General features: G+C 44.3%; 2 protein-coding genes across 3 annotated transcripts in view; one reads left to right on the top strand and one right to left on the bottom strand.

Moving 5' to 3' along the window:
* LOC106588200 (RNA-binding motif, single-stranded-interacting protein 3) overlaps positions 1 to 23,977 on the bottom strand; it is a 249,000-nt gene that overhangs the window by 220,917 nt on the left and 4,106 nt on the right. The gene's annotated exons all lie outside the window — the stretch shown is intronic.
* Positions 2,746 to 23,977, top strand: part of LOC145864432 (uncharacterized) — a 50,567-nt gene continuing 29,335 nt past the window's right edge. The window contains exon 1 of the transcript XR_014382981.1: positions 2,746 to 3,289. The gene's annotated coding sequence lies outside the window, so the exon portion shown is untranslated. The remainder of the gene's footprint in view (positions 3,290 to 23,977) is intronic.

Genomic DNA, 23,977 nt, shown 5'->3' with positions numbered 1-23,977 from the left:
CTATTCTGGTGACAAACAGGGGCATGGCTAATGTATATGACCAAACTGCGAGCCAGTCGTTTTTCTCTTCGTTGCATCTGCGTGCAGTCAAACTATTTCAAGGCATGAGAGAGAGAGAGAGCGAGACCAGCATTCATTTCCTTCATTCCCTGCAGCCAAACAATAAATAACTAAATCACAACACTCTTAAAAGCTCTGCGCCACAATGCACACATATCTCCCCCCACCCTACTCCCACTCTTAGCTGCTATAAAGGATTTAAATTCCGGGAAAGAACAGTCATTCATATAAGTAATCAGTTTCATGAGCTCTCTCACTCGCGGACTTATTCGACAACCCCGCAACATTAGACAGCCACTGGTGAAAATAAGAAAAAGGGAAAAGGCATAATGATAGCTCTGTTATACACAGAGGCAGTGCCTCCCAGACAAAGCATTACACCTCCTCTCTCTATGCATCTCAAGTACTGACAATAGCCAGGAGTAACATCTGACAGGGCCCTAATTTCATAGTACCCCTGTCATTTCTCAAGAGTTATCGCCCATTGGCACCGTCTCTGAGCTATATTTATGGTGGAACGCGGGACATTAGTGAGGTGTTCCCTTAAAAGCATGCACATTGGCAGGGTCATGTTTCGGGCACTGGAGCTTGGAGGAGTCGTGGCCCATAGAGTTTATGAGGAGGCTTCCCTCTGTGAAGTCCACTGGAGTCTATCGCCATGCCCTTCAGATACACAACGACTCATTACCTCACCTCCAGTCAGGGAATAAATCCTATAGCGACATGAGTTGCTTACAAGGCCTTGAGGGCACCCAGACTTTCTATTCGTGAACCCCAACAATTTACCCCCTGGAACATCCCCTTTCCAACATGGCAATGTTAATAAATCGACGCTTGATCAATCCAATATATGATGGAATGAAAGAAACAATGACAGTTTCTTGGAGTATTCATACCCACTGACTTTTTCCACATTTTGTTGTGTTATAGCCTGAATTCAAAATGGATTAAAATGTTTGTTTTTTCTTTCACCCGTCTACACACAATACCCCATAATGACAAAGTGAAAACACGTTTTTAGAAATGTTTGCAAATGTATTGAAAATTAAACACAGAAATATCTAATTTACATAAGTATTCACACCCCTGAGTCAATAATTTGTAGAAGCACCTTTGGCAGCATTTACAGTCTGTGAGTCTTTCTGGGTAAGTCTCTAAGAGCTTTACACACCTGGATTGTGCAACATTTGTCCATTATTCTTTAAACAATTATTCAAGCAATGTCAAATTGGTTGTTGATTAAAGCTAGACAATCATTTTCAGGTCTTGGCATAAATTTTGAAGTAGATTTAAATCAAAACTGTAACTCCAATGTAGATTTGGCCTTGTGTTTTTGGTTATTGTCCTGCTGAAAGGTGAATTAATTTCCCAGTGTCTGGTCTCTATGATTTTGCATGTGCTTAGCTCCATTCTATGTATTTTTTATCCTTAAAAACTCCTTAACTGTCACAGGGGTTGTAAAATGGAGACCAAGACGCAGCGTGGATAGTGCTCATTTTCAAACTCTTTAATGAACACACTTGACAAAATAACAAACGACCAACACAGTCCCGTCAGGTACACTAGACTAGAACGGAAAACAACTACCAGGCTGCCTAAGTATGGCTTCCAATCAGAGACAACAAAAGACACCTGCCTCTGATTGGAAACCATACCCGGCCGAACATGAAAACCAACACAGAGAAAATGATAACTAGAACAGAAACCCCAAAATACCTACAAAACAAACACCCCTGCCACGCCCTGACCACTATGGGCGTGGCAAATGACCTCTTTCACTGGTCAGGACGTGACATTAATGATTACAAGTATACCCATAACATGAAGCAGCCTCCACTATACTTGAAAATATGTGTGGTACTCAGTAATGTGTTGTATTGGATTTACCCCAAACATAACACTTTGTATTCAGGACAAAAGGTTAACTGCTTTGCTAAATGTTATGCAGTATTACTTTAGTGCCTCGTTGCAAACATAATGCATGTTTTGTAATATTTTTATGATGTACAGGCTTCCTTATTTTCACTATCTCAATTAGATTAGTATTGTGGAGTAACTACAATGTTGTTGATCCATAGTTTTCTCCTATCACAGCCATTAAACACTGTAACTGATTTAAAGTCACCATTGGCCTCATGGTCAAATCCCTGAGCGGTTTCCTTCCTCTCCTGCAACTAAGTTAGGAAAGCCGCCTGTATCGTTGTAGTGACTGGGTGTATTGATACACCATCCAAAGGGAAATTAATAACTTCACCATGTTGAAAGGGATATTACCCATTTACCAATAGGTTCCCTTCTTGCGAGGTATTGGAATACCTCCCTGGTTTTTGTGGATTCATCTGTGTTTGAAATTCACTGCTCGACTGAGGGACCTTACCCTTAACTGAATGTGTGGGGTACAGAAATGAGGTAGTCATTCAAAAATCATGTTAAACACAATTATTGCATACAAAGTCCATGCAACTTATTATGTGACTTATTAAGCACATTTGTACTTCTGGACTTATTTAGGCTTGCCATAACAAAGGGGTTGAATACTTATTGACTCAAGACATTTCAACTTTTCATTTGAATTAATTTGTAAACATTTAGAAAAACATAATTCCACTTTGACATTATGGGTTATTGTGTGTAGGCCAGTGACAAAAAAAATCTCAATTTAATCCATTTTAAATTCAGGCTGTAAGATGACAAAATGTTGAAAAAGTCAACGGGTGTGAATACTTTCTAGAGGCATTGTAATGTTTTGGAGCAAGCACTTATGTGAAGACAGCAAGATAGTCAAAGCACTAACAGGAAACCACTAACCGCTCGGGTGCTCAAGTAACTTGGCAGTGCACTTTTGCCCTCCACCACTTCTCATTGTCGATGGGTGCTCTTAATAATTCATAGGCTTTAAGAATCGTCAGGCTCTAATTGGTGGGCTTCTGTAATCCTCTCAGCACTGCGGGGACCGCAGCCCACGGAAAACGCTTTTTACAGAGAAGTCAAGAAGAATTGACTCGCCTTTTTCCAAAAAGGAAACCGGCTTGAAGTTAAAAGGCCTCGCTTGAAATCGAAACAGCACCTTGAAGCAGTATACAAGGTGTGTGTGTGGTTGGATTGGGGCTCCTTTCACAAGCTTTGAGAATGCGAGATGGAACACTCAGGACTCTCCAAGACTCCTTTTGGAGTTTGGAGTTATGTCAGTCAGTGGCTTTAAGACGAAAAGGGGGAAAAAAGTATGAGGGTGAGTACAAAACCACCATTACATAGCAGCCATAAGTCAAAGCTTTGGGGAATCCATAGAATCTATTAGAGACAAAATCGTGTCGGCTCACATCTGGAAAATTATATTTATGTTGCTCTGTGTATGGTTAGGTGAATGGGCTTAACACCAATTCCACCTAACAACACATCCCACTCCTTACAGAGGAGGGAGAGTTAGTGAGAGAGAGACACAGAGAGAGACTGAGCAAAGACCAGATCATTGAACATGATCCTCTTAAGGGGAATCACATTTTGCAAGTGTGCAGGGTGGCTCACAAGTAATCACATGATCACATCTGTGTGTGTGTGTGTCAATCCATCCTGGGAATCTCAGGGGGAAGTAAATCATGGTGCTGTCAGTCACAGGCAGGGCCCCTTAGGACAGGTAACCTAACAGACTCGGAGCCGGCTATTAGATACCCTTGAGCCTCTAACTATCACTCTCCTCTTGCTGTGTTACCATGGAGCCGCATCATAGTACCTTTGCTTGAGCAAATCCCATCCTCATCTACACACCTAATTTTTACATTTCCTTTGCTATTGGCCCTAATCATTTGGAAATCTTGATTTTCCAGCAGAGGCAGACTAAGCACACCTTACTTCTCCGTGTAGCGCCCTGTAGCAAGGAGATGATTGTGGACTACAGGAAAAGGAGGACCGAGCACTCCCCCTTTCTCATCAGGGGGGCTGTAGTGAAGCAGGTTGAGAGCTTTAAGTTCCTTGGCGTCCACATCCCCAACAAACTAACATGGTCCAAGCACACCAAGACAGTTGTGAAGAGGGCACGACAAAACCTATTCCCCTCAGGAGACTGAAAAGATTTGGCATGGGTCCTCAGATCCTCAAAAGGTTCTACAGCTGCACCATCGAGAACATCCTGACGTGTTGCATCACTGCCTGGTATGGCAACTGCTCGGCCTCTGACCGTAAGGCACTACAGAGGGTAGTACGTATGGCCCAGTACATGACTGGGGCCAAGCTTCCTGCCATCCAGGACCTCTATACCAGGCGGATTCAGAGGAAGGCCCTAAAAATTGTCAGACTGTTCTCTCTGCTACCGCACGGAAAGCGGTACCGGACCGCTAAGTCTAGGTCCAAGAGGCTTCTAAACAGCTTCTACCCCCAAGCCATAAGACTCCTGAACATCTAATCAAATGGCCACCCAGACTATTTGCATTGCCCCCCTTCTGGAACGCTGATGCTACTCTCTGTTATTATCTATGCATAGTCACTTTAATAACTCTACCTACATGTACATATTACCTCAATTACCTTGACTAACCGGTGCCCCCGCACATTGATTCTGTACCGGTACCCCCAGTATATAGCCTCTCTATTGTTATTTTACTGCTGCTCTTTAATTTTTGGTTACTTTTATTTATTTATTTTTTTAAGGTATTTTCTTAAAACTGCATTGTTGGTTAAGGGCGTGTGAGTAAAAATGTCACTGTAAGGTCTACCTGTTTTATTCGGCGTATGTGACAAATAACATTTGATTTGAGCTGGAGATTGAAGATTCTCAGCAGGTCGTTGGTGCCTGATCACTCTTTTCTGCTTCTTTCTCAAAGTCTCTGTCTCTTTCGGTCCCTGACTCAATCTCTCTACGTCTAGCTTTCGATTTAGCCATGTCTGTGCTACAACCACTCTTTTTGTGTTGTGTCTCTCTCTCAGCGTCTCCCTCCCTCTCCCCCTCTGTCTCTCCCTCTCTCTCTCTGTCTGTCTCGTCTCCACCCTCCCTCCTCTTCTCCTCCTCTGATAGCTCAAATTGAGTTCAGCCATGAGAAACCCTTTTGTGTGTTTAAGTCCTCTCTGGCTCTGCCCCGCTTGTTACCCCCAGAGTGGCTTTCCGAGGCGCTTAGGCAGTAAGATGCGTTGGTAACGGATCCAAGCGCCTGCCGGATCGCAAACGACTAGACCTTCACCTGGTGCTTTTCACCTTGAGAGATGCTGACGATCTGCTTGCAACCGCATCGTGCGTCTGCCAAGCCTCGCTCCATCTCTCCTTCTCTCCCTCCCTACACTCGCTTTTATCAAATTACTGGGCGCAGTCACACCCTGTACTGCGTTTAAAACAGCATTAATACGTCTCGGCCTGGTGTAGAGAGCTGTGTCATAGGCACTGCGTTCCAGATAGTTACCACAAATGGCGGCCAAATTGAGAGGAATCAAATAGCAAAATGAGGAGCGTTACTCTGAATGACTCATTAACCATCCAGCCCATGATGCTCAGTGTGATTTCAGTCTTGCTCAAAATGCCTTAAGCATGTCATTTGTCTTTTCCCATCGATTCCTTTCTCCCCCAACTAGTAATTGGAAATAAAGTAAACGCTATCCAAAACCATGAGAGATAAGTGAGACATTGCTGGATGACAGCATAGCTAGTCAGTGGATTGGAATCTTTGAATCCAGATGAGTTGGAGTGAATGAGCTGCATTCAATGTATCACATTAAAATGTATTATTGTAGCCCTGCAGATAATGTCCCAGCAGACTCATAACTAGTGCCTTCAGAAAGTATTCACACCACTTGGCTTTTTGCAAATTATATTGTGTTACATCCTGAATTTAAAATTGATTAAATGTAGATTTTTTGTTTTGTCACTGGCCTACACACAATACCCCATAAGGTCAAAGTGGAATTATGGTTTTCAAAAATGTTACAATGAGGCGGCACACAATTGGCCCAGTGTCATCCGGGTTAGGGGAGGGTTTAGCCGGGCGGGTTGTCCTTGTCCCATCGCACTCTTGCGACTCCTGTGGTGGTCTGGGCGCAGTGCACGCTGACACGGTCGCCAGCTGTACGGTGTTTCCTCCAACACATTGGTGCGGCTGGCTTCCGGGTTAAACGAGCGGTGTGTCAAGAAACAGTGCGGATTGGCAAGGTCGTGTTTTGGAGGACACATGGCTCTCGACCTTCGCCTCTCCCGAGTCCGTACGGGAGTTGCAGCGATGGGACAAGACTAACTACCAATTGGATATCAAGAAAATGGTTAAAAAAAATGGCAAGCCTAAATACATTCAGGAGTAAAAATGTGCTTAACAAGACAGTCACATAATAAGTTTAATGGACTCACTGTGTGCAATAATACAGTTGTGTTTAACATGATTTTTGAACGATTACCTCATCTCTGATCCCCACACATTATCTGTAAGGTCCCTCAGTCGAGCAGTGAATTTCAAAAAGATTCAACCACAAAGATGAGGGAGGTTTTCCAATGTATTTTCTATATTTTTATTTTTTACATTTTAGCAGACACTCTTATCCAGAGCGACTTACAGTAGTGAATGAATACATTTCATGCATTTTTTGTTGTTGTTGTTGTACTGGCCCCCCGTGGGAATTGAACCCTGGCATTGCAAACACCATGCTCTACCAACTGAGCCACAAGTTCCCTCACAAAGAAGGGAACCTATTGGTAGATGGGTAAAAAAAGAAAACAGACATTGAATATCCCTTTCAGCATGGTGAAGTTATTAATTACACTTTGGATGGTGTATCAATAGACCCAGTCACTACGAAGATACAGGCGTCCTTCCTAACCGAGTTGCCGGAGAGGAAGAAAACCGCTCAGGGATTTAACCATGAGGCTAATGGTGACTTTAAAACAGTTACAGGACTGGGGAGTTTTTAAGGATAAAAAAGAAACGGAATGGCGCTAAGCACAGGCAAAATCCTAGAGGAAAACCTGGTTCAGTCTACTTTCCACTAGATGCACCATTGAGAGCACCCTGTCAGGCTGTATCTCCGCCTGGCACGGCAACTGCACCGCACGCAACCGCAGGGAATACTGGTGCGGACTGCCCAACACATCACCGGGGGCACACTGCCTGCCCTCCAGGACAGCTACAGTACCCAATGTCACAGGAAGGCCAAAAATATCACGAAGGAAATCAACCATCCGAACCACGGCCTGTTCACCCCGCTATCATCCAGAAGGCGAGGTCAATACAGGTGCATCAAAGCTGGGACAGAGAGACTAAAAAACAGCTTCTATCTCAAGGCCTGTTAAATAGCCATCACTAGCCGGCCTCCACCCAGTACCCTGCCCTGTACTTAGTCACTGTCACTAGCCGGCTACCCAACGTTAACTCAACCATGCACCTTAGAGGCTTCTGCCATGGAATCACTGGTCACTTTAATAATGGAACACTGGTCACTTTAATAATGTTTACATACTGTTTTATTGTATTATACTGTATTCTAGTCAATGCCACTCCGACATTGCTCGTCCTAATATTTTAATTCCATATTCATTCCTAATATTTTAATTCCATGCTTTTATTTGCGTGTATTGTTGTGAATTTTTAGATACCACTGTACTGTTGGAGCTAGGAACACAAGCATTTAGCAACAAACGCAATAACATCTGCTAAATATGTGTATGTGACCAATACAATTTAGATTTACATAACTTCTGAGTGATAGGAAGCAGGATCACCACCACCAATAAGCCTACACCACTGCACACACACCTGTCGTTACTATGACAACTAGCCTAGCCTTGTCAGCAAATGACTGCTGTCTGAACAGATACAAATCTGATTTGGTCATTTGTAACCTGCTGTTAGACAGTCAGTAGTCCAAAATGGATTTGAAAAAAAAAACTGATTTGAGCATTAAGGCCTGCAGTGTGAACAAGTGTCACGTTCTGATCTTAGTAAGATGTCATTTTCTATAGTAGAGTAGGTCAGGGCGTGACAGGGGGTGTTTTGGGTTGTTCTATGTTTTCTATTTCTATGTTTAAGTTCTAGTTTTTCTATTTCTATGTTGGGATTGTTTGGGTTGATCTCTAATTGGAGGCAGCTGATCCTCGCTGCCTCTGATTAGAGATCATATTTAAGTAGGGGTTTTTCTTCTTGGGTTTTGGTGGGTAGTTGTTTTCTGTTTAGTGTATGTCACCTGATGGAACTGTTGTCGGTCGTTTTGTCGTTTTGTTGTTTTGTTAAAGCGTATTCATTAAAAGTAAATATGACCACTATACACGCTGCACCTTGGTCCCCTTTATACGACCCGCGTTACAACAAGGCTTTAGAGACTTACCCAGAAAGACTCACAGCTGTAATCGCTGCCAAAGGTGCTTCTACAAGTATTGACTCAGGGGTGTGAATAATTATGTAAATTAGATATTTCTGTATTTAATTTTCAATACATTTGCAAACATTTCTAAAAACATGTTTTCACTTTGTCATCATGGGGTATTGTGTGTAGATGGGTGCAAAAAAAAAAGATTTAATCAATTTCGAATTCAGGCTGTAACACAAAAAAAAATTGAATAAGTCAAGGGGTCAGAATACTTTCTGAAGGCCCTGGTATGATTTCCTACAAGTCAAATTGTTTAGAGATTGTTTAGAGTAGAAATCATGCATTTTCTCTTTCCCCTCGATCAAATCTAATGGTAGGGGACAAAGATGTCTGATTCAATTCAACATTTGTTTTGCCATGACTGTCAGCGAGCCCAAGCTTTCTAACCGGGGTCACTGTGGGCGAAAACAAATCAGCTTTTATTAGGGGAATGAAAGGCGCTTTGGGGGCCAATAGCTATCAAAGAGCGCTGCTAAAACACACACAATATCCCAGCAAGGAGATTGGATTCCTCCTGCACCTCATCGACACAACACCGGGGTCACTCCCCAATCTACACGTGTTACAGCTGAAGCAGCGCTACAAGCTTTGACTTTCTCCATTAGTTCCCATCTCGAATACTATAAAACAAATGCCTAATGCTAAGGAGAGGTAGGAAACAGATGCTGCTGAAGACAATTAAAGTGTGCCTTTTAAATAACTGCACAACTAGATTCATTACAATGCAGCATGTGGCATTTTATCTTGTGCTATTGATGCGCAAGTGGTCAGCATAACTGTTGAGTTTTGACAATGGAGCGACATATAGCTAAACGATCGCTGCAGCCGTACATAGTCCATCTGTAAATAGCCCACCTAATCTACCTACCTCATCCCCATATTGTTTTTATTTACATTTCTGCTCTTTTGCACACCAGTATCTCTATTTGCACATCATCATCTGCTCATTTATCACTCCAGTGTTAATCTGCTAAATTGTAATTACTTCGCTACTATGGCATATTTATTGCCTAACCACCTCACTCCATTTGCACACACTGTATATAGACTTTCTTTTTTTGTACTGTGTTATTGACTGTACGCTTGTTTACTCCATGTGTAACTCTGTGTTGTTGTTTGCGTCGCACTGCTTTGCTTTATCTTGGCCAGGTCGCAGTTGTAAACTTCTTCTCAACTAGCCTACCTTGTTAAATAAAGGTGAAATAAAATTTAAAAATATATATATGTATTTTTGCAAATGTACAGGAAGAAAATGTCTCTCTAACAAGTAAAACAGCTGTTATCTGGGTCTCATAAAATATCCTTCAAAAACAAATAGACTTCTTTAAAGCCAGTTGTTTAGGTGGATGATCTTAGCAATTCAAGTGAGTAACGTCATGCTCGTTCTTTGTGTCAATGGGGCAGTCAAAGTCAAGACAGGTATTCGTCTGTTGGCCTCAGGTTGTTTGTTTTTGCCAGCTCTCAAAAAAGAAACAATTTCCAAAGTTTTGACAGACAGGCTTAAGCAAAAATGACAGGAGTAAATAGCCCTCTAAAATATCCGACAGGGTCAATTCGTTATGAGTGGAAGCAACACAGTCCACTGCATAGCAATCATGCCCTCTCTCAAGTTATTGAATGAAAACAAGGGCAAGGGCAGGAAGAAAGCCATCCTGAAGTATACCAGCTAGTGTTTAATTTGATTTTCATTTTGTGGGCACATTGATATGTTTAAGGAGGGTAGACAGGCTGGGCATTAGACTTGACGTAATGTCAGCGTTGGCATATTTGGGAGCATGTGTGAGTTGCATGTGGGTACATACTGTGCACGGTATAGGATAGGCCTACAGCCGCAACCACAGTCTCATTCAAACACTGCTCAACATCGAGTGACTTCCAAAAAAGTTCTACTCCGGATAAGGTTATTCAGGGTAGCCCTCAAAACATCCAAAACAGCAGTTCAGACTACAAATTCATTGATTGCTTACAAGTGGGAAACAAAGGCCAACATATGCAACCAGTTTGATGTTCACCCATTCGTCATGTATTCTTTATAATGAAAAACGGGAAATAGCCTGTGTTAAACAGTGCGTACACTCGTACATTGTAGAGTCACACCTACTGAGCACTTAAGCTCCAAATAGCCCTCTCAAATACGCATGACTTTCTCTGTCCGAAATTCTTAAACACAGAAACATCACATCGTCTTTCTAATTGCTGTCATATATATATTTATCAAGCCAGCCACAATGAATGCTAAACTCACTCTTGTACAAAACACCACTGCTGCGCTCCAACAAAAACAAAATCACGGCAAGGCAATTATCCGTGTCCATTTAAACGTAATATGGGAAGAATATGAGATGCGTGGGAGAGAGGTGAGTTTTGTGCCATGTGGGGGTGGGAACAAAGTTGTGTGTGTGTGTGTTTGTGTGCGTGTGCAGCTATGGGCTTTGGTGTGTGTCTGTTTGGGGTTGAATAGAGGCCAGTGTAGGAGCTATAAGTGTTGTTTGGGTTTTGAGGGGGGCTAGTTCAAAGGGTTGTTTGGAGGTAAGAGCAGAGCAGATCTATGCACAGTGCTGCTGTATGGTGCTGTGGGTGTTAGATGTAAGGGAGAGATGCAGGAATGTGCAGAGGACGTGAGTAGAATGCAAGACAGGCCGGGTAGGCCAGTCAGGGTGACCTCATGCGTTTGGCACAGGGACAGGCTATAAGGTTTCCCCAGTGCAGATTCCAGCTCGCGCTCCACAGACCATTTACCAGGGCCCTCTCCACCGGCCTGACCCTCTGGAAGTTTGTGTATCTGTTTGTGTGTGTGTGTGTGTGTGTGTGTGTGTGTGTGTGTGTGTGTGTGTGTGTGTGTGTGTGTGTGTGTGTGTGTGTGTGTGTGTGTGTGTGTGTGTGTGTGTGTGTGTGCCTGTCCTTGTGCATGTGTCGTGTGTGTGTGTATATGTTTGTGTGTGTGTGTGTTTGTGTATCTGTTTGTGTGTGTATGTGTGTTTGTGCGTGCCTGTCCTTGTGCATGCGTCGTGTGTGTGTGTGTATATGTTTGTGTGTGTGTATCTGTTTGTGTGTGTGTGTGTGTGTGTGTGGTGTGTGTGTGTGTGTGTCTGTCCTTGTGCTTGTGCGTGCGTTGTGCGTGCGTTGTGTGTGCATGCATGTCTCTGTCTGTATGTATATATGTGTGTGTGTGTGTGTGTGTGTGTGTGTGTGTGTGCGTGCGTGCGTGCATGTCTCTGTCTGTGTGTGTTTGTGTGTGTGTGTGTGTGTGTGTGTGTGTCACTCTGCTCAGTGAACTCAATGGACTATGCTCCCACCATCTACCTCACACAGCACTGTTTCACCCCTCCTCTTCAATGCAAGTTCAGCCAGGCCTAATTTCTTCAAAGGTTGAGAGTGCATATGTTTCTGTGTATTAACATGCTATGTACAGTATGTATGCACCATATGGGTGCATCCCAAATGGTACCCCGTTCCTTATATAGTGCACTTCTTATGACCAGAGCCCTGGTCATAAGTAGTGCACTATAGGGTCCCATTTGGAATGCAAACCATGTTTATGTTCAGTATGAGCATGGATTTGCATGTTATAAGTGTGTCACAGACTTCATTCATATCTGAAAGTGTGTCTGTGCCTTTCTATTTGTACATACATAAAAGCACGTTTTCTCTGCAAACTATTCATGTGTGCATGTCCTCCATTCATTATCTTCATCTAAATCGCAATACGTTCATACGTATGCATTTCTGAAGGCGCAGCATCGCCACTGAGGTGTGGTGACCTTGGCTGACCCGCACTCACATGTCAGGGGCTGCCTCAGCCCTGTCGCTGAAAACGAGGCCCCCGGCCGTCGCTACGGTAATGGCACGACATCACCAGTGATCCAATAGATAACCCCCCCCGACAGAGAGCATTTAAAGGACTTTCCTCTTCCACCAATCACAGAGGTAATTGCCCAATATACCGTCGTGGGCCTCCGCTACACATATGGACGGGATAAACAGATGTGCAGCGCTTATGTTGCAGACAGGCCCTGGTACTGGAAGTGGAGGGAGTCCATGCCCCTACAAGGCAGAATAGAGGGCCTCCCGCTGCAGCTACTGCTGGCTGTACAACTGCAATCCATACCCAAACAGATCATCTCGAACGGAGAAGAACAAGTAACATAACTTGGGTACAGAGTTCCTAAACATTTCAGAGAGCCTACAGTAACAGTGTTAACGTATAGAACTGTAGCTGTGTGGCTAGGGGAACATTGTGTCACATTATTGGAGTGTTTATTTAACGTTCGAGGGGAGGCCATGTCAGCTTGGTGATTCATTGCAGGCCCAAAATGCTGAGGGCACAGGATTTGCACTGAATGGAGCAGACTGCAGCTCTATCTATACGAGCGAGACTTTATTGCTTCATCGGCTGAATTCTAACGGCTTTGACGGTTACAGTAGTTACGCCGGAGCATCCGCAGATACTAGGCAAGATGCCATTGTGGTTAATTGGCCGGTGCGGCCCAAAGTTCAAGTTATCTGAGATGGGAACTTTTTTTGATCAGTCAAAAAACACATTCTGGAGATGTCTGTTGCAGTGTGTCCTCGTAAGCCTGATGTAAATCTCTATACAGAATCATTCTTCCCAATATGCTTGCAAAAGCAGAACATACGTCAGTTACACAAGCATGCAGCTGCTGTTTTGGGGCTAGGCGATAAATAATGGATACCAGTCCTCAAAAAAGCTAATGAGAGAGGGGAAAGCGACAGGGAATTCTTACCCATGTCTTCTAAAAAGCCCAAGGACTCAAAATATATGAAAAACAATTAGACTTCATCCACACTTCCACAGCAAGTATTCAAAAATGAACATTTGCATTTTGTAGGCTACATTTTATTCCCAACTCTAACTGGTTATAACGTGTGCGCTGGGAGTCAGGAAGCAAGTTCAGGGAGTGCATAATTTAATAAACAAATGAACAAAACAAGAAACACGAACAACTCACAGACAAGAAACAGAAACAATGACACCTGGGGAAGGAATCAAAGGGAGTGACATATATAGGGCAGGTAATCAAGGACGTGATGGAGTCCAGGTGCGTCTGATGACGCGCAGGTGCGCGTAACGATGGTGTGCACCATAATGAGCAGCCTGGTGACCTAGAGGCCGGAGAGGGAGCACACGTGACACTGGTGCTGTCGTGTCAACCTTTCATGCTGAATAAGGTTTGTCTCTCTCTCACAGACACGAGGCATTAAGCCGTTGATTCACGGTATGCGACTTCTCTATCCTCTTCTCTCCAGAACATGTGGGTGACCTTAATAATTTATGCGAGGCAAAGAGACGGGAGATACTGTACGCACCAGTGCAGATTGTGCAGGAGAAACTGGTGTTGTACATCAAAGCATGAACCATGCAAGTCAGTCACATGCAGTCATCTGTTACAAAATGTAACCTTTACCCCGAGAATATGTGGCTGCCTGCGAAGCAGAGGGATTAACTGTTGAAAAGCGCAAGAAGAGACATCTTGTATGGAGGACACACATCATAATGCCACTTTTTAATTCTGTTGCCGACGGCTGTTTATGTGCTACTAATTACTGGCGAAGAATAATCATCTTTAATCCTATTCAGCTCTATAATGCCAACGGCGTTCGCTTACTTTCCATTCATCCTACTGCTGCATGACTACTTGGCTCTCTCTCTTTCTACACTGGTGTCCTTGCAATCTAATTCATGCCGCCTACCTGTCCCACTCTGTGTTTTTCCACAAGCTGGCTAATACTCCCAAGCCATGACATTGGGGAGGGGTTAGGGCATTCTGAAGGTCTGCCAAAATAATCACTCAGACAAAAAATACAAGGGCGGCTTGAGTCATTTAACCTGAATAGAGCCCTGAGAATGGACTGTTTGCATTTGGTAATCCCAGTTCGCGCAAAAGCTTGAAAAGGTTCATCTACCACACCAAATTGGTGCCCGTATCTCTGTTTGTATAGGAACTCGTTGTGGTTTAGTTAGAGCCATCCAACACTCCTGGCAGCTATTCAAGCCCTCATGACTATTTGCTTACCCTCCTTCATGGCAGAAATGGCTTTTTCCACAGCCATTTTTCAAGCTAGTTATGACATGGTATTTTCATTGAGATTGCCATTGCTAATGCCGCTCTGTAGGGTAAATGTTATGGTTTATACATGTTTGAAAGGCTGGGCCTCTCTGGTAAGGCTACACCACCATTTGCATGTCTGTGGCTCGAATCTCCCTCCATTTTCATGTCTGCAGATCTGATTAGAGACACTAGGTCATTGGTTTGTGTGGCTAGAATGGAAATAAAATGAAAATTCCACAGAGTGAGATGTGCACCACCAAAGGATTTGTACTGTCAAACTATGATGTCATTATTAGGAGGATGAAATCACATAATGAAAAATGAGACTGTTAGTAGAAACTCTCGGCTGGTACTTTTCCCAGACTCTTACCGACTTACTCCAACATGCAAACCTTGGTACGTTTCCCAGAATGTCAATCCAGAAAGACTCTCCACTTGAACTTTGTAGTAACTTTAAGTGAGACTCAAATTTTTAACAATTTCCAGAAACTCTTAACTCTGTTTCTGTTATTATCTCGTCTTCTCTTAAAACAGAGGCACATTTTGAGAGGGGAGCTCTGCTCTGCTCTCTGTGTTGATGTCATTAGGCTTCCTCTGTTCATCATAACATAGATGGCTGGTGTGGCTCAGACCACAGACTAGAATATAACCCTATAATAAGCTGAAACCATACGGAGTGCTGGGACAGCCATGCCATGTCCTTGAGAGGTGATTATCTCTCATTGCGTATGAACACAGAGACAAGCCTCTCACTCTCACAGACTCCCGGACAGCCACATGCAAACTAACAGCCTTTCTCCAGTAAGTAAAAAGCAGGGGAACCATTGGATTCTTCAAACGCCAGCCCTTCTTTAAAAATGCAGGAGCAATTACCCCGGCTAGCTCCGAGTGAGTGAGCACCGCGCCACGCCGTGAGACCGTTCTTTCCGTCCTGAAGCCGGATGCCAGAGCAGAGGCAGGCCAGACACAGCAGACAGACAGCCGGGGCTACGGTTACAGTAGAACAACACACCCCTTCACTAACATCCTGTCAGTCTCTTCCAGCGGTAGCTAAGACCCTCAACCCCATAGCTGCTGCCTAACCTCGCTCAGAGGGACCTGTGCCCGGTAACAGAGAGCGGCATTCACAGCAGGCTTTCTCAATATGCATTCTGCCCGCTCTGTCCTGTCCTTCCAGAATAGGGTGAAGCGAGATGCTATCTTGAACCCTCAGAATTGCAGTTATGCGGTTCAGAATACAAGGCTCTTGGTTTGCCTGCCCTGCAGCTAATTCTATTCATGTCCTACTTCTCTGATGTTAATTTCCGTAAGTGAATGTAAAAAGGTGAGTTTACAGGAGGTGCATCTACCGCCACTCCTGCCATCCTACACAGGAGTCAGCGAGGGCTCCAGAACAGAAGGAATTATACAGAAAAAGAGGGGAAATGAAAGAGAGAAAATTATGGAGAGAGGGTAAAATCAAAAGGCAAAAAAAGAGAGAGGGAGGGAGGGACAGCATCGAAGACAAAGACAAAAAAATAGAGCGTGCACTTGCAGAAAAGAAAGACCAGGAAACAAAGGAATCCATAGTAGGGCTCCATTGGGCATCCCTGAGCCCACTCCACTTCACTGTAGTGCTGCAGGACTCTGCTATACTCCGGCCCCTGGCACCCGTGCAGAAGCAGCAGCCGAGCTTCCCTCTGTAGAGCAGAGCAGAGCTGCCTGTGGCTCCAGATGGCCGGGGACGGAGAACACGGTGACCAGGGCTCCCTGAGGTCACACTGACATCATTGCCAGCAGCACTCACTCATAACCATTCACTCACAAGCTCACAGCCACAGAGCATCTGTGGTCATAAGCCATGCAGGGTGTGCAGGATACACTATGCATACATTCATTGTGCTACAGTTACATTTACAGCTAAATACACTTGACAGTAAACCCAAGTCAAGTCCCTGAGTCCCATCTGATAGTTATGGCTCTGCGCGATGAACTAGAGAAAACCGGAAAAGAGAAAAAGGAAGACGCAATCTAATTTTCCCAGTTTTTTTCTTCTCTCCGATAGAATTAAAATTGAACGTCAAAAGGCTGAACACACTCACACAAAGCAGTCGTAATGAGATACGGACGTGAGTGCATGAGGGGCAGGACTCTGTAGCTCACTCAGTGCTTATGAGGAGGCGGGGGCGGCGGGTACGGCAGGTACAGTGTAGACTAATGTATGCGTGTAGATAGGGGCCAAGCTGTCAGTTGATGAATGAGAAGGAGGCCACAGTGCCCAAGTGCTGTGTTATGTACAGCACACGAGTAGATAAATGAAAATATCCACTCCACTGAGTGACAGCGACATGTAGAGGGATTGTATGGCGAGATTACAGGCGCAGGCAGATAAAAAAAACAGAGGTGTGGGCGTGGGTTGATTAATGATCAAAAGCCCCTGGATTGTGGTGGTGAGCTAGGGGAGGGAAAACAAGGAAGAGAGGGAGCTAGTTGAGAGGCTGCTGCCAACCTTTATTGTATAGTGACTAAATGAGCTTAATGCAAGGATTTCAACAGCACTGCCTCGGCAAGTGATTTCGTTCAGTCATTCTTGAAGCACATATTAAGAATTGTGTCTAGAAATGACTAATTGTGTTCTATGATGCTGTGTTATATGAATATGTTGTGTCATGTGAATAATAGGCATATAGCCTGAGAACAGTAAATATAATATCCTCCACTAGATGTTGGAACATTGCTGCAGGGACTTCCATTCAGCCACAAGAGCATTAGTGAGGTCGGGGACTGATGTTGGGCGGTTAGGCCTGGCTCACAGTCGGCGTTCCAATTCAGGTGTTCGATTGGGTTGAGGTTAGGGCTTAGAACCAGTCAAGTTCTTCCACACAGATCTCGACAAACCATTTCTGTATGGACCTCGCTTTGTGCACAGGGGCATTGTCATGCTGACACAGGAAAGGGCTTTCCCTACTGTTGCCAGAAAATTGGAAGCACAGAATCTTCTAGAATGTCATTGTATGCTGCAGTATTATTCCTCCTCCACCAAACTTTAGTTGGTACTATGCATCCGGGCAGGTAGCGTTTCTCCTGGCATCCGCCAAACCCAGATTCGTCCGTCAGACTGCCAGATGGTGAAGCGTCATTCATCACTCCAGAGAACGCAATTCCACTGCTCCAGAGACCAATGGTTGTGAGCTTTACACCACTCCAGCCAACGCTTGGCATTGCACATGGTGATCTTAGGCTTGTGTGCAGCTGCTTGGCCATAGAACCCCATTTCATGAAGCTCCCGACGAACAGTTATTGTGCTGACGTTGCTTCCAGAGGCAATTTGGAACTCGGTAGTGAGTGTTGCAACCGAGGACAGACGATTTTTATGCACTACGTGCTTCAGCACTTGGGGGTCCCATTCTGTGAGCTTGTGTGGCCTACCACTTTGCGGCTGAGACGTTATTGATCCTAGACGTTTCCACTTCACAATAACAGCACTTACATTTCACAGGGGCAGCTGTAGCAGGACAGAAATGTACAGCCTTATTCTAAAATTGATTACAAATATTTTTTTTTATTGTGCTAATTTATTAACATTTAAAACAGAAATACCTTATTTACATAAGTATTCAGACCCTTTCTGAAAATTGAGCTCAGGGGCACACTGTTTCTATTGATCATCCTTGACATGTTTCTACAACTTGATTGTGGTAAATTCAACTGATTAGACATGATTTGGAAAGGCACACATCTGCCTATATAAGGTCCCACAGTTGACAGTGCATGTCAGAGCTCCGAGACAGGATTGTGTTGAGGCACACATCTGGGGAAGGGTACCAAAAAATGTCTGCAGCATTGAAGGTCCCCAAGAATACTGTGGCCTCCATCATTGTTAAATGGAAGAAGTTTGGAACCACCAGGACTCTTCCTAGAGCTGGCCTCCCGGCCAAACTGAGCAATCGGGGGAGAAGGGCCTCGGTCAGGGAGGTGACCAAGAACACAATGGTCACTCTGAAAGAGCTCCAGAGTTCCTCTGTGGAGATGGGAGAACCTTCCAGAAGGACAACCATCTCTGCAGCACTCCCCCAATCAGGCCTTTATCGTAGTGGCCAGAAGGAAGCCACTCCTCAGTAAAAGGCACATGACACCCTGCTTGGAGATTGCCAAAAGGCACCTAAACACTCTCAGAAACAAGATTCTCTGGTCTGATGAAACCAAGACTGAAGTCTTTGGCCTGAATGCCAAGCATCACGTCTGGAGGAAACCTGGCACCATCCCTACGGTGAAGCATGGTGGTGGCAGCATAATTTTCAGTGGCAGGGACTGTGAGACTAGTCAGGATTGAGGGAAAGATGAACAGAGCAAAGTACAGAGAGATCCTTGATGAAAACCTGCTCCAGAGCACTCAGGACATCAGACTGGGGTGAAGATTCACCACTCAGCAGGACAATGACCCTAAGCACCAGCCAAGACAATGCAGGAGTTGCTTCGGGACAAGTCTCTGAATGTCCTTGAGTGGCCCAGGCAGAGCCCGGACATCTCTGGAGAGACCATTAAAATAGCTGTGCAGCAACGCTCCCCATCCAACCTGACAAAGCTTGAGAGGATCTGCAGAGAAGAATGGGAGAAACTCCCAAAATACAGGTGTTTCAAGCTTTTAGCTTCATACCCAAGAAGACTTGAGGCTGTAATCGCTGCCAAAGGTGCTTCAACAAAGTACTGAGTAAAGGGTCTGAATATTTATGTAAATGTGATATTTCAGTTTTGTATTATTTTGTAATAAATGTGCAAAAATGTAATCAATTTAAGAATAAGGCTGTAACGTAACAAAATGTGGAAAAAGTGAAGGGGTCTGAAAACTTTCAGAATGCACTGTATAGTGTACGTTCCTAGCCTAGTTTCACAGCATCTCCACCATTAAAACTCAACTGAACAAAAAAACGTAGAGCTCATGATTTCCTCTGCCTTTGATGAGGCTACACTGAAAGGCTACACCCAGAATGGGGATATAGAACTGGCCAGCCAGCGGCTCTTAGACAGGCTTGAAAGCAGCAGGATTTAGATGGGCCTGTTGTTATTTCTGCAGCACAATGGCTTCCCCCGTGTAATGTAACCAAACCCTTTTCCTTGCTTTTAACCCGCCCGGCCCTCCCTCCATCCCTCCCTCTGGCCACCATCTCCCACCCCTACCCTCCCACTATAAGGAATCAGAGAGAGTATAAATGGAGCCCAAGGTCCAGGCAGACACAGGCATAGAGCCACTCAATGGGCTCCATTGATTGGTGTTTACTTAAGGCCCTGGATATTTACTTTTTTATTTAACCTTTATTTAAGTAAAAAGTCCGTTTTAAGAACAAATTCTTATTTACATTGATGGCCTTCCTTGGCCAAACCCGGACGACGCTGGGCCAATTGTGAGCCGCCCAATGGGACTCCCAATCATGGCCGGTTGTGATACAGCCTGCATTCGAACCAGGGTCTGTAGTGACGCCTCTAGGACTGAGATGCAGTGCCTTAAACCAGGGACCACATCACCAACAAACTAACATGGTCCAAGCACACCAAGACAGTCGTGAAGAGGGCACGACAAAACCTATTCACCCTCAGGAGACTGAAAAGATGTGGCATGGGTCCTCAGATCCTCAAAAGGTTCTACAGCTGCACCATCGAGCATCCTGACTGGTTGCATCACTGCCTGGTATGGCAACTGCTCGGCCTCCGACCGCATGGCACTACAGAGGTTAGTGCGAAGGGCCCAATACATCACTGGGGCCAAGCTTCCTACCAGGCAGTGTCAGAAGAAGGCCCTAAAAACTGTTAAAGACTCCAGCCACCCTAGTCATAGACTATTCTCTCTGCTACCGCACGGCAAGCAGTACCGGAGCGCCAAGTCTAGGTTCAAGAGGCTTCTAAACAGCTTCTACCCCCAAGCCATAAGACTCCTGAACATCTAATCAAATGGCTACCCAGACTATTTGCATTGGCCCCCCACCCCTCTCCCCCTAATTACACCACTGCCACTCTCTGTTGTTGTCATCTATGCATAGTCACTTCAATAACTCTACCTACATGTACATACTACTTCAACTAACCGGTGCCCCCACACATCGACTCTGTACCGGTACCCCCCTGTATATAGTCTCGCTATTGTTGTTTTACTGCTGCTCTTTAATTACTTGTTACTTTTATCTCTTATTCTTGTCCATATTTTTGGAAACTGCATTGTTGGTTGGGGGCTCGTAAGTAAGCATTTCACTGTAAGGTTGTCGTATTCGGCACATGTAACTAATGAAATTTCATTTCATTTTAGAGCGCTGCGCCACTCGGGAGCCCATATTAGCCTGCGTCTATCTCTGTGTCTGCTCCTCAGCTTCTCAGGTTCTCTCTGTATGCTCTACTAGCGTGACTGTAACACAGACCGTGTGTGTGTGTGTCTCTGCCTGTCTGTCTGATCTCTTGATAGGAGGGGTGTAAGGACTAGGCCATTCAGTCGTGTCATAGTAATACAGTGGACTCAGGTGACTACTGTAGCCTATACTGAAGATGATGACTTTCTCTGTATTAGCGAGACAATTCATCGAAAGGAGATGGATTGAAAAGGGATTTCCCATGGGCAAAAAAAACACATTCAAATATATCCACTGTGACGTTATCTTGATCTTCTACCAACGTGTACTTTGGAAATGTTGTAGTCGCAAACAAAAATAGCTGTCACTTCAAGTTGATAAGGATAATCATGAGACATGCCAAGGCATGCAGAATGTTGCCAACAGACATAGCTTTTGGATGAAATGCACACATTTCCCATAATAACTATCATTAAATGACATAATTGATCTGTGAGGCTTAATTGTTCAGAGGACATACATTTACTGTCATTTCCTCATTTGTAAAACATTTATCATTCACTTATGATTCAAATCAAACAAATACTCAAATACAGAAAATTCTGTGAAATCCTAGTCACTATGTTCAATAAAGTATCGTACAGTATCTGAGAGAGATTCAGCATTGGCTCCGTTCGTTCATAGAGCAGGATGGGAATAGAAACAAGCCTTTAAACGATTCCCTTATCAAAGCACTGTCCTGCAGGCTCCCTTCACCTTCGTCCCTTATAAAACATGCCACAAAAATGCTCTTTCAGGAATCAATAATCTTGTTCAAGAGAAGCACATGCTACGCTCCACTGCACTAATCAATAGAGGGCCAAATGTTATTGTTTCATCTAATTTCTGAGTTTTACATGTTAATCCTCGCCGTCAACTGGAATGTGCTCATCGAACAGTGGCGGGTCCAGTGAATTATATGCGGCGATATGAGACATTTCAAATGGAAATTGAAAACGCCTTTTCGACTATGAAATTCTGTCGTACAAAGAAGACGTAAGACAGTGTTAAACTCATAATATACTTTTCATCCTAATAGAACCCAGATGTTCTGTAGATTCTATATATTCCTCGGCGGATGGAGAAGTATTGCCGATATGCGTCATAAAATGGAGTCGGAAAGGACAATTTGGTATGAGTTACGTTTTCTAGAATCCCTACCCCCCTCATCATCACTTGCAGTTATCTATGCCCGTTTGGGAGAATGAGGCCATATCAAGAACATGCTGAAATTAAGATTAACAGACGGACCTGGATGACTACAGACGGAAGCTTAATTCAGGCGTCCTGCCTGTGAGGCAAGCGGCTGCCATCTGATGCTGGGGCCCAACCTGCCCACCTAACTGCCAAGGCCCTCTCCTCTACTCTACCAATCAATGATAATTAATGGGATAGCAGCTCTACCTCCCTGCACTCTCTGTCAAAGAGACAGAGAGAGCCCTCTGCTCTCACATCACTGGCCCTGGTCACAGTCCCATACATACACTACCGTTCAAAAGTGTGGAGTCACTTAGAAATATATTTGTTTTTGAAAGAAAAGCACATTTTTTGTCCATTAAAATAACATCAAATGTATCAGAAATACAGTGTAGACATTGTTAATGTTGTCAATGACTATTGTAGCTGGAAATGGCAGATTTTTAATGGAATATCTTCATAGGCGTACAGAGGCCCATTATCAGCAACCATCACTCCTGTGTTCCAATGGTACGTTGTGTTAGCTAATCCAAGTTTATCATTTTAAAAGGCTAATTGATCATTAGAAAACCCTTTTGCAATTATGTTAGCACAGCTGAAAACTGTTGACCTGATTAAAGAAGCAATACAACTGGCCTTCTTTAGACTAGTTGAGTGTCTGGAGCATCAGCATTTGTGGGTTCGATTACAGGCTCAAAATGGCCAGAAACAAAGCACTTTCTTCTGAAACTCGTCAGTCTATTCTTGTTCTGAGAAATGAAGGCTATTCCATGCGAGAAATTGCCAAGAAACTGAAGATCTTCTACAATGCTGTGTACTACTCCACAGAACAGCGCAAACTAGCCCTAACAAGAATAGAAAGAGGAGTAGGAGGCCCCGGTGCACAACTGAGCAAGAGGACAATTACATTAGAGTGTCTAGTTTGAGAAAGTCCTCAACTGGCAGCTTCATTAAATAGTACCCGCAAAACACCAGTCTCACAGACATTTCTAAGTGACCCCAGACTTTTGAACGGTAGTGTACATACGGTATACATACCACTAATGGGCACTAGCTAGAGTAACTAGCCAGGAAAAGAAAACCCTTTCTTGACCACTTTAAACATGGCAAATGCACTGCTATTTGGCTTGCTCGCTGCTGTTGGGTGGACGAGTTTGGATGACATGGATATCGCACTCAAGGATACATCAATCGCTGACGGAGGCAAGATCCTGTCTGCGCTGACCTTGAGTAAGATGTGACGATGAAGAGGGGGGGAAGATATGCCTGTTGCAGTGGAGTGGGGAGGGAGGGAGGGACGTAGGAAGGAAAGGAGGGATGAGGGGCATGTTAACTTAAAATGACACAACGACTAGGCTCCAGTTTAACAACGTTTACTAAACCGTATTTTCACAAAACATGGTTGCCATTGCACTCATACCAGATCCATCAACAGTGAGACTACCACCAGGCGTACTAATAACAGAGTGACAACACCGTAGTGACAGAAATATAGGGATACTTAAAACATGAACTTAACAGGGCATACCCCTGAATGAGAGACCTGAGATGAGCTCCTCTGAGATATGAGACAGAGAAAAAGAGGGAGGGAGAGGTGGGAGAAAGAGGGATAGAGAGGGGAGGGGGCAGGGTGAGAAGGAAACCATATGGCAGCAGCACAAATGTATTAAACTATAAATCAGAAGAGAAACCAGTGGGCTACCAGGTGGGGCCGCCAATATTCTTCTCTAGGATTCTCTAGTTAGCTACCTCAGCAGCTCTTTACAATAGGGAGGGAAGATGACACAATACTTTATCTGCATTAGTTTATCTTATTGATGACGGAGGACCTCTAGTCTTCTCGACTGTCCCCCCCATCAGCCACCAACCAGAGTCCAGGTTTCCACGCCAGAGTTAGTGATGCGTACAATGGCTAGAGCAAATGTGGGCAGCCATGGCGGATGCCTGTTTACTGTCAGCCTACGG

The sequence above is a fragment of the Salmo salar genome, chromosome 27 (assembly GCF_965601325.2).
Source record: "Salmo salar chromosome 27, fSalSal1, whole genome shotgun sequence".
NCBI lineage: Eukaryota > Metazoa > Chordata > Actinopteri > Salmoniformes > Salmonidae > Salmo > Salmo salar.
Note: the sequence above shows the minus strand (reverse complement) of the source record. Positions and strands in the feature narration are given on the sequence as shown.